General features: G+C 35.1%; 1 pseudogene; it reads left to right on the forward strand.

The window, feature by feature from the left end:
* Positions 1-1,168: 1,168 nt before the first annotated feature.
* The window catches only part of LOC138376979 (heterogeneous nuclear ribonucleoprotein A1-like 3), a 190,450-nt pseudogene continuing 179,192 nt past the window's right edge, over positions 1,169-12,426 (forward strand).

A 12,426-nucleotide genomic window follows, 5' to 3' on the forward strand; every position in this document is an offset into this window, starting at 1 on the left:
GAGAGTAAAAGTCAGGTTCTGTTCGAAAATCTCCAGGTTTCCTCACCTGACCTTTACATTTACACAACACTTTGCATGCTACCATCTGTCAATCGATTCTCCTAACTGCCCTGTGAGGTTGGCAGGTCAAGTTTCATTTCCAGGTCTTACATATGAAATCATTGAGACCCAGAGAGGTTAAGTGACTTGCCCAAGGTATCCCAGTTAGAAAGTAATAAAACCAAGATTAAAAACCCACATATCTTCTAGTCACACACTTCCCTCCCCCCCCCCCATTGCTCTAAACTATTGTGCTGAAAAATTAGAAAAGAGAAAGACAGTGATTGTGTTCTCTTGAAAGCTATTTGAGTGCATTTCTATTAGTGCCAGACAGCTTTGAAGTCATTGATTGCCCCTGCGAGATGATGAGATTGTGCTACACAGAACTTGGCCATCGTTACCATGTGATTTTCAATTAAGAAGAAAATCAAAAGTATCCCAGTGTCGTGGTCATAACTTGAAGGGTTCAGACAAGCTACCAGCTGCATACAAATCAGCTTTGTCTGTGTGTGCAGACTTTAGTCTTTCAGAAGAAGTGCTTTTTTCACACTTGTGGCCTAGCTATTTTATTTTTCATGCCATGGATGTTGTCATTTGTGAATTAGGTCTTTAATTTATTTTTGACTCTTGGGAAAACTTATTCCAGAATCTTCATTGAAAAATCACTACAATGATACAGAATGTGAAAGTGCATTTTTGAGAACTGAGCAACTCTGAGAAGTTCATTAGGAAGGCAACTGGGGAAAGTATAAAAAGCTCTAGACTTAAAGATCTGGGATCAATACAGCCAAGCTGCTGGTCTAGCTGTCTAACCTTCAGCAAGTCGCAACTCTTCAGCTTCATAATTCATAAAATAGGACTATTAATCTCTATCTCACAGAGTAGTGAAGATTAAAATGAAATGACACATGCCAAAGAGTCTAGCTGTGTATCAAGTGCAGATTTGCTGAATACATATCTGTTTTGTTTTATTTCAATGTAGTGGTATAGAAACAGATTTTTGGGATAACATTAGCTAGAGACTTTAAGAGACCCCCAGAGCATCTTGCTGTGAGAAAAGGTGATTTTATGAAGGAAATGTGGGTGGTGCCATGTGACATTCCCTTATGAACTGGCCACTGAGGTGGACATGAAGGAGCCACAGAAAAATGCTGTCATCATTCCTGCTAATGGCAGCTGCTCAGATGTCATCATTGACCTTAATGTAAAGGGTAAGAAGTGATCTTTCTCAAGTACATTGTAGAGAAGATAAGAAGGACTTATCCACCTCATTCTATTTTTTGTATCTCAATTATAAAGCAAGCTGCAGCTGTCAGAAAACAAAATTGACTTGACTGTCAATTTTATTGACAATAATAGCTTTATCTTGTTAGTGCAAATAACACAAAGTAGTATGTGAACTGCGTACTTGAAGTCAAGCAAAGTCTGGATTGATTTTATTAAGCATTTTCTTCTTGTTTATCTCTTGGTACACTTTTTTGTTGACCTGTGTAAAAACTGAATTATTTTAGTAATATGTTTATAAGAAGATATGTAATTTCTCCAAGCCAAAAACTGGTTTTTATTCTCCAATTTCTATCCTACCATCAATGGGGTATAAATTCTGGTTCCAATATATGTGGACCTCAGTTTTATATTTTAAAGTTCTACCCCAATTAGTCACTATTTCACAAGCTCTGTATTTTTATTCTGTTACTGATGTCTCTAGGTCCCAGGCACTCTGAATTTTATTTTTAAATAATGTACTTGACGTAATTTAGTTTTAGGGTCTCCTGGGTGTCACGAATGAAATGATTTCATGACCTTGATATCATGCTCAGCAATCATTGATGAATCTTCCCTTAGGATGTCTAGAAACTCTTAACCAAAAATTAAAGATGACAAATAATTATCAATGTCTCAGAATGTATTAATAATAACTTAATATTAATGCTAATGTAACAACACATCAGGATACTTCTTGTGGTTAAGTATGAAGATGCAGAAATCTTTTGTCAAGTTACCGAGCCAGAGACGTGCTATGATCATTTGTTTGTTTATCTTTGTTCTCGGCGCTACACCTAGTGACTACTTGGAAGGGTGTACCGTAGGTATTCCTTTGCAGAGTATATGACCAGGCCCTGTGTTCTAGGTTCATTCATTCACTCATTCATTTAACAAATATTTCTTGGGTGCCTACTGTATACTAAGCACTGGAGTTACATAAAAACAAACTGGAATTACATAAAAACAAAAATCCACAGCATTGTGAAGCTTATATTCTAGTAAGAGTGACCAACAATAAACAAGTAAAATAAATACCGTGTTAAGAAAGGTGTCCAAGTTACTGCTGTCAAAGATGAGTGCGATGTGCACTGCCTAGGGAATGGACACAGTTGAAGCTCAGACTTGGGGGGATGGGGAGGCATGGGCAATAATGTATAACCTGAACTTTTGTACCCCCATAATGAGCTGAAAAAAAAAATAAAAAAAAATAGTTAAAACAATTAGTTGATCTTCTCATAAAAAAAAAAAAGAAACCAGTAAGTATGTCCACATATGAGACTTGCCTCAAAAAGTTATTTTAATTGATCATAAAATATTTGAAAATCTCCAGGTAAAACATTTTCAGGTCATGAAAATTCTACCATTGTTAACATGTTGAAACATGACCCTATCCTAGTTTGTACTCAGATGACATGGTTTAGGATTGGTTACTAAGCAAATTATCTTGAGTATTTGTGTGGATAACCTTGGTTTTAGTCACTATCACTTTGTACATGGTATATAACAAAGCAGGGTCTTTTTCTATGGCTTCTAAATGACCCTGAATTTCTTAAGAGTTGTTCTGAAAATATTTGAGCTGCAGAAGCCTCATTGGAAGAAGCATGTGACATCATCTTAAAAGCTGACCACTTTCCAAGGCAACTTGTATTTGGAAGTTTGCTTTAGACAACAAAAGTTAATATATCTATCTTATGACTTTATCATTATTGACTGAACTGCGTGAAATGTCAATTTCATGGCAGCAGCCCATCCAATAGATGGCAATCCTGGGCAGTGTTGCTCCTGGGCTCATAGACAGCAACGTGAACATCGCCAATATTCTGAGGGCTTGGGAAGATCATTATTAGGTAAGACTAGGAAGGATAAGCTGAACCACAAAATTATCTTGTTTATAACAAGGCCCAATAACAGGACCTGGACTTGGCTCTCTTGGAATGTCTGGGTGGACGTCAGAACAAATTGCACTATTAGGATTTGATAAAAAGCCTCATTTGCTGCTTAAGTTTAAACATTACCCAGATGAGTAGAAAAGAATATGGATAAATATTCAGCTCTTTGCTTTTTCAATGTCTCCCAGTGGATATCATAGTGGTTGGGTGAACATTTAAGAAACAAATCCTGGCAGTTAGAAATACTGTGTTCCATAAGTCCTTTGGGCTCCGTGTGGGAGGTGTGAGTACCTAAAAAAAAAAAAAAAAAAAAAAAAGAAAATCTAGGTTTTGTTAAGGAGGAAGGGTTAGCAGATGGTAGGTAAAAAACAGAACCAGCTGCACACTCCAAATTAAAATTGAAGCCATCACACATTTTGTTTGCATATGCTACTAATAGTTGCTTTGAAATACAATAAATTGTCCTGCAGGGTCAACATAACAATCTAGTTGGCACAATTTGTACTTGATTGTATTCATTATTGTGTTTGCTTGGGTTGTGAATAGGGCTTTACTATTGTTGAGTAAACACCAGTTTAGTCTTTTCTTCAAGGCATATCCATATCCCAACAAACAAACTTATTTAAGGATGTGTGCTGCAAAATATTAATAATATAGCAGCTGCACTATTTAGGAAATATAAGAGGAAAAGTAGTCACTTAACTCAGAACTCATAAAAAAGCCTGAAATTGTTTCTTATTGTACATCTTTATTTGTCCTTTATCATTTAGAATTTTTTTTATCTTGGACCTTGTAATAGTCTATGGAGAATATGTGAAACCTATATTCTGATTCCATGGAGTAAAAGTCATTTTGCAGTCTCTCGATTATGCTCACTAATTCCATTCTTGGTTTTTTGCTTTTTATTATCTAATGGGCAAAATATATAGTTTAGCCACTATATATGTTTCTAATTTAAAGGAATGCGAACAAAGTTAAGTGATGACGATTTGTTGCTTTGAGTGTTGAGCATTTTCTGCTGTTCTGTTTCCTCCTCTTTCTCAGTGTTTCTGGGCACTAAATTTGAATTCTGAGTGAGTTCATGTTACTGAGAATAGTCTTTAATAATTTGGTCTTATTATGTCTTTCACACCTGAGGTTGTAATGAGTAGTTTGAGGTTATAGTAGTGTCACTTTTGAGAATTACAGTTTCAGGGCCAAGACAACGAGTTGAGAGCTGTTAAATTCCTGGGCCACAAAAACCAGTACTAATGAAAATATCGCCACTTGTAAAATCACTAAATTTTATCTAAATAGACGATATGGTTTTTCAAAAGCTTCCAAATGGTGGTCCTTGCACACTTCTAACACTTGGAATTAATCTTATATTCATTGCCAGGGAAATCCAGGTGAGCCACTATGTGCAGAGCAGAATGCATTAATTACTACAGTTGACTGTCACACCTGCTGTGATTTCCTTTGGAAATGGTGGCTTCCTGGTTGCACAAACTGACATACTGCACCACACAAAATTATAATGTCTTCCCTCTCTGGCCAACTACGTACTTGTCACCTCTATAACCGTTACAATCTGTATTTATGTAGGGTATTCAGTTTTACTTTTTGCTTTGTAATGTGTCTCAAATGTATAGAGCTGTAAAACAAGCTTCCAGTGTATCCATTGGTAATTTTTATTTTCCATCTGTTGAAGCCATTTCAAGAAGCTGGTCTCTTACTAGCTCAAACTCAGAGCCCAGAAAATAATAGTTTATAACATTCCCATGGTGTTTTTATAGTCATTTTTTTTTCCTGGTACTTAATTTTTTCCTTCTCTGGGTGACAGTTTTTTACTTCCAGCATAGAACTGTAGGTGTTTGGCTGTCTCTTTTTTGATTTAATACCACACACTGTGTTCCACTGCTACAACATGTGTGTACAATAAATTTTCTTGTAAACTGAGGATTTCAAGGCTAAGACTCTGTCAAGCTTATATTTTCAGAGCTCTTGAAATATTTTCCACTTAGTAACCTCTTTGCATTACTTGAAAAGCTTTTATGGAGTATGTCAGTCAAAAGGATGACTCTAACCAAAGAAAGAACAATTTAGAGGTTGATTTTTAGCATTAGTATAAGCTTTATAGGTGACTCGATGGCTGTAACCATTTTCATTGGAAGAGTGTTCAAAGGGCCAATATTTTGCCTCCATTTTCATGGTGTATACTAAGGGAGATAATTGCTTATCAGATATCCAGATATTGTCTATTTTCCAAAACTCAAAATTACAGTGTCCATTTTTAATTACTCCATTTTGAGCTTATGTTTATAGGAACAGAATATGAGACATGGATTATTGACAAGATGACATCAAAGTAGGTATGTACAGGTATTGGTGTATATATCCCAATCCTCCATTGGGTAATTATGTTTCCTTGCTTGACCAAAATATCGGGGTGAAAGCAGTGTTTTCAAAGACAAGTGTGTCTCTGTGTTTCAGAATTACTTGGGTCACCTTCTACATTGACATTGGCCTGCCATCCACAGAATCCAGGACACACACTACTGATCCTATCAGTAGTGATGGGAGCAATTTTAATTTATGAAGACTTCCTAGGTGACTCTTATGTACTCTTTGTCCAACAAAGAGTGTATGTGTGTTTGTGTGTGTGTCTGTGTGTGTGTGTGTGTGTGTGAGAGAGAGAGAGAGAAAGAGAGAATACAATACAGCATTTTTGGCTGCACTCAGCCAGGTCGAAGAGGGTGATGGTGATTCTGCAAGGGGTGCTGAGACTTGGCATTACACGTGATAGGATGATAGTGCCTGGCTATAAGACCTGGGACATGATCCAGTGTTGTCCTTTTGACTTCAAAGCATTTTGATTTTTCTCTTGGCCTCCATTGTGGCAGATTGCTACAATGCAAATTCCCAATTCATATCCCCTTGTGTATTTAATAAGTAGCTCTTTGCCCTCATTCCAATCCTGAATTATCATTTTGGAAACTTGTCAATGATAACTACTAATATTTACTAAACACCTTTGGGGTGGCAGGGCTGGTTCTAGATAATTTATATGCATTACTTTATTTCATTGTCCCAATTATTTTGTAAGTTTCTCATAAGGACCTTTTCCATAGGTTTCAGAGCTAGTAGGTGGCAGAATATGGAATTAATGTAAGGATTGTTTCTATGACCTTTTTATTTAGTCCACAAACTCTAGTGCCCATCGGATGTGAAGCCTATTTTAATTTTAACCAGTTTCTCTTATGTTATAATGAAGTCTTTCTGCTGAGGCTCTGTTGAATAGATAAATATTATATATCCATGGACAGATCTGGATTGACTATTTGCCTGGAATTTCCAGTGTTAACCATTGCCACCTGTGTCTTAAGCTCCCATCACACCAGGTTAGACCTCAAGTCTGTCTTAATCTGTGCCACTGCATACTTTGCTTTGCTTGGTATCAGTGTTGGCCCCCACCTCAACTGATTTCCCTTGCAAGTCACGTTTCCAAGTTTATGCCCACACACAGTTGCGAGCCAACAAATATGTCATTTGTGTAACATAATTTATTTAGCATTCCAAATGAAAAACCCATGGATGCACTTGTGATATTGTTTATATTCCAATTCAAAAACATAAGGTATGATTTTTTTTTGTAAGTTTTCCTTGAACAAGAAATTCTAAGGCAGAATTTTAGATGAGACAATGCTTTCTTTACCACCCTATTTTGACTCCAAAGGTCTTCATCTTAATATTCAATGTTTATTTTAATTAATATAGATATTGTCTCTATCTTCAGTTGGAAAAAAACATACATGCAATAAACAATAATACTAAATACTTTTACATATATTCATCTTTCTTATTTGGGGGGCACAAATTATTCTGGTGGCAGAATCCAGTCCCTTTGCTTGTATGGTCATACTAAGACTGGGCTGCCATGACTGTTGAAATGTCTTACACTTCTTACATCCCTCTTTTGAGGGAGAGAGCAGAATTTCTCAAAGTGTCTTTCATGGACCACTAGTAGAGATGCCCTGGGGGAGATATTTCATGATCATATATGCAGAAATTCCTGTATAATATATCCACACCTTTCTTAGAGATTCCCAATACACTTTAATGTATTTAAGGCTCTAAGAAGTCTTGATGAGAAAAATCTCTTTTTGTTTACTATACTTATTTGACCAAATCCACTTTGCATATTATAAATATCAACATCATATGGAATTGATTTTTAAAACAGTATTAATTCTTTTTCCTAGTTTATCCTATTTATTCAACAGTCAACATTTAATAACATTTTTATAAAACACCTGCTATGTACCTTGCAGAGAGATACATGCATAATCAAGACACAATCTTGTCCCTGCCCTCATGAAACACACAGTCTGCTGGAAAGACCAACACATGCGTCAATAATGCTTCTGTTGGTATGATATGCATGCTCAAGGTATGGGCACATAAGAGGAATAATTAACTCTGTCTGGCATTTGGAAATTAAAAAAAAAACCTTAATTGTAAAGGATGAGTAGGACTAAGCCAGGTAAACAAAGGAGAAAGGACCATTTTATGTGTGAAAAACAGCGTATGGTGAGGCATTGCTGTACGGAACAGCAAGTTGTTATTAAAGGATCAGCAAGCACCATAGTATTGCTGAGGCCTCAGGAGTGCTGACATAAAGCTGGAACCTAATTATAAACACTCTTGCCTGTTAAGCAAAATAGTTTTCACTTTACTCTGTGGATGATGGGGGAGCTTCTATTCTGTAGGTGATGGGGGAGCTTCTGTTTTAAACTTTAAGGACAGTCCTGACATTTGGTACTCTCTTAGCCTCACCCAAAACTATTGTTAAAAAAAACTATTCTCTATCTATATCTTCACAATATAAAATTATCTTCTCTTTTATTCTTCGATGAATGATCATAGAATAAGAAAGATGCTTTTGTACGACTTTAACCAAACTTTCAAGTGTGTTATATCACCATTGCCTTCCTTCTGTATGGTATATACATCTACCCTTCTAACAAATTTGTTAGCATAATTGAGATGGTTATTTGACACATAATTTATAAACAAATAAGAGATAACAAAATATTTTCTGCAGGATTTAGGGTCCTTATCCCAAATGTCCTCAGTTTCACTTTCAGAATCTTATTAAACTTGGATGCTAGACCATGCATGAAGGATAATATGCCTTGCTGTTAGTAAAATGAGTGCTGCTTCCGTGGTAATCACCTTAGATTGGCTCAGAACAGCGTACCCACTTCTGTGGCTGCATGGAGAGAACACTGTTGCTTAGTATGACAATGTCAATGGAATATGCCATTCTATTAATCTCCAGCCATGGGACACAGAATTTCCTACATAATGTGGTGATCAGCCATTTCTGTTATGATTTTATGGCAAAGGCCAACTGGCTAATGCTTTAATTATTGAAGAGATATTTTCAGAATTACAGCACAGAATTCACTTAGGGTGATTTCTCTCCATATCTCAAGGACAACTAGACTGTCTTGGAGGGCACTGGGATATTTGAGACTTTGGGTGATAACCTTTTCTTTTTAATTTTCAAAATTTATTTATTTTTTTTGGTTATAAAAATCTTTATTGAGGAAATGTGAAAATACAAAAGTATTTAAAAACTAGCCAGAATCCCATCACTCAGAGAAAACCATTATTAAATGTTTAGTACTTCTGTCCATATCCGTCTTCACTTCCATGACAATATCCATGTCTTTTTCTATGGCCATGTCTCATAAAATAAGAACAATAGCACCTAACTCTTATTGAGCCCACAAAGCCACTCGGGAACGTGCTATACTTTCATTCACATGTAAATATACATATGGGACAGTAGCTCATTTCAAATATATATATTTAAAATTGATGGCAATCTTGCTGTACAAATTCAATTCTGGTTTTTCATTTAATTCCTCACTTCTAGTAGTAAGAAGTTGCATTTCCCTAGAAATTCTGTATAACGACTTAGTGTCATAGAAATGTATGTTGGTTTATACAATAGGGATACAAATATATTGCCTAACCTACTATATTTAATACTAACATTTGTTTGAAATAAGTTTCTATTATTGTACAACATTTTCATTATTATATAAACCTGAGGAAATATTTTGAGTTCTTTTTAAGGGTAGTTAATTAAAATCCTTATAACTGACCATTGTTACATAAAAGCTAAGAGACAGATTATAAATTCTAGAAATTAGTATCAGAATCTATTTTTATTTTTTGATGTAATATATTTCAATTTTGATTTTTTTATAAGGCATAATCTGAGTTTTGAAAAATGTAAACACTCGTGCACCAACATGCTTATCAGATATAGTTTCCATGATCCAGGAAGGCTCTTTTGTGCCCCTTCCCAGGCAGTCTCCTGCACATCTCCCAGAATTAATCACTCTCCTGATGGATTAGTTCTGACTTTTTTTAACACAGAATTATACAGCAGGTACTCTTTTGTGTATAAAATAGCTTGGTGTTTTTTTAACGGAATTAGTAAGTACTATAGCATCAGTAGCAAACTACAGGTTGTAGGACAAATCCAGTCAATAAAGTAAATAAACTTTTGTAAATAAAGTTTTATTGAAACACAGCCACAATCATTTCTTTACATATTGTCTGTGGCTTCTTGTGCATTTCAACAGCAAAGATGATTATTTGAGACAGAGACCATATGGTCTGCAAAGTCTAAAATATTTACTGTGTCTTTACAGAAAAGTTTGCAAGTCCCTTAAATATGAAATGTGTGTGTGTGTGTGTGTGTATATATATAACATATACACACACATACATATGTGGATGTAATTGTTGAAGTATCAGGAGTGCTGAGAGAAGTAGAGGTAGATAAAGCTGAAACTTGATCATCCCTTACCTGTTATGCAAAAAAATTTTCACTATCCCACAGGTGATTGGTAGCTTCTGATGGTAAATTTTAAGTGCAAAGAGTAGGCTGCTTTTATGAAGCATCATGTTTTTGAGACTCATTAATGTTGTTTCTTGCATCAGTTGATTCCATAACTTGGCTATTGTGAATAGTGCTGCAATGAACATGTGCATATAGTCATCTCTTCATCATACTTATTTCAAGTCCTTTGTGTAACTATCCAAAAGTGGGATTACTGGATCATATGGTATTTTTAGTTTTAGTTTTTTGGGGAGCTTTCATATAGTTTTCTATAATGGCTGTATAGTTATGCATTGTTTAATGATGGGAATACATTCTGAGAAATGTGTCATTAGGGGATTTTATTGTTGTGCCATCACAGAGTGTACTTACACAAACCTTAAATAGTCTAGCCTACTACACATCTAGGCTATTTGGTGTAGCCTATTTCTCCTAGGCTACAAAACTGTACAGAATGTTAGTGTATTGACTACTGTAGGCAATTGTAACACAATGAAGAGTATAATTGTATCTAAACATATCAACATAGAAAAGGTACAGTAAAAATATAGTGTAAGGTATAATCCTAGCACTTGGGGAGGCTGAGACTGGAGGATCATTTGAGGCCAGGAGTTTGAGACTAGCTTGGGCAACACAGTGAGACCCCATTTCTACAAAAAAAGTGAGCCGGTTGTGGTAGCATGTACCTATAGTCCCAGATACTCAGGAGGCTGAGTTGGGAGGATCCCTTGAGCTCAGCAGTTCGAGCAGTGAACTATGATCACAACACTGCACTCCAGCCTGAGCAACAGAGTGAGATCCTGCCTCAAAAAAAAAAAAAAAAAGGAAAGAAAAAAGAAAAAAATATATAGTGTGAGAGATAAAAAATGGTACATATGCCTAGGGTACTTAGCATGAATGGAGCTCACAGGACTGGAAGGTGTTCTTGATGAGTCAGTGAGTGGTGAGTGAATGTGAAGGCCTAGATCATTACTGTGCATTACTGTAGACTTTATAAATACTGCACACCCAGGCTACACTAAATTTATAAAAATATTTTTGTTTCTTCAGTAATAAATTAACCTTAACTTGCTGTAACATTTTTTCTTTATAAACTTTAAAAATTTTTAAACTTTTTGACTCTCTTTTAATAACACTCAGCTTAAAACACACATTATACAGCTGTACAAAAATATTTTTATATCCTTATTTTATAAGCTTTTTTCTATTTTTAATTTTTTTTTACATTTTGAATTTTTTATAAAAAACTAAGATATAAACACATACATTAGGCCAGGCCTACACCAGGTCAGGACCATTAAGACATCACTAGGGGATAGGAATTTTTCAGCTCAATTATAATCTTATCGGACCAACATTGCATACTCAGTCTATAATTGACTAAAATGTGATTATGTAGTGCATACCTGCATTAATTTACATTCCTTCCAACAGTAGAAGCTTTTTATTTAAGATTTTTTATTTTGATGTATTCCCACTTGTCTATTTTTGCTTTTATTGTCTATGCTTTTGGAGTCAAATAATCATTGGTCAGCCCATTATTCTGCCCAGACTGCAATTATTTTCATTGTGCTTTACAAAATGTGAAAGAACTCCCACCATTTCCTAATTTCCCAGTGGTCTACTTTTTAGTTCTTATATTGTCTTCTTGATCTTGTGAAAAACTTAATACCAGTCTAATGTAGACTGTTGTTCTTTGTGATAGGTTCAGAACTATCAGTTGTACTCCTTTTGCCAATCATCAAAGGTTAAACATTTTTTACCTAAACAAAAAATAAGTAACAGAATGAGTACAAGTGTAGTAAACAACATAGGTTTCAGGCACCAAAAACTCAGAGTAGAATGCTCATTGGCTGAAAGCAATCAATATGATACCTTTCACTTGTCTTGGAAAGCTGATGGCACTGAGAGTAGGGGAAAATATATATTAACAGTGTTCTGTAATTGATGTTTATATATATATGTACATGCTGTTTTATATGTATATGTACATACATACACACATGTGTATGTGTTTGTGTGTATATATGTGTGTTTGTTTACCTTTTAGGAAAATATTTCAGAGATAAATGGCACTATAATTAATCAGTAATATTAATCATAGTATTTACTTAATTTTAAAAGGTCAAACAGATTTTGAGATGTTTTCTTTATTCTTAGTCTATATTTTTTTCTATGCCAAATGAAGCTCTGTGTACTTCAATCATGAGTTTTCCAACTCTGAAGCACAAATTATTTGGGAAAGTGGTATAATTAGGGAATGACAAAACAGTTCTTATCTACAAAGTCTAGAGGTGTTTGAACCTTGGTATCCTATCTGAAATATCTGTT

The sequence above is a fragment of the Eulemur rufifrons genome, chromosome 29, assembly GCF_041146395.1.
Source record: "Eulemur rufifrons isolate Redbay chromosome 29, OSU_ERuf_1, whole genome shotgun sequence".
Taxonomy (NCBI): Eukaryota; Metazoa; Chordata; class Mammalia; order Primates; family Lemuridae; genus Eulemur; species Eulemur rufifrons.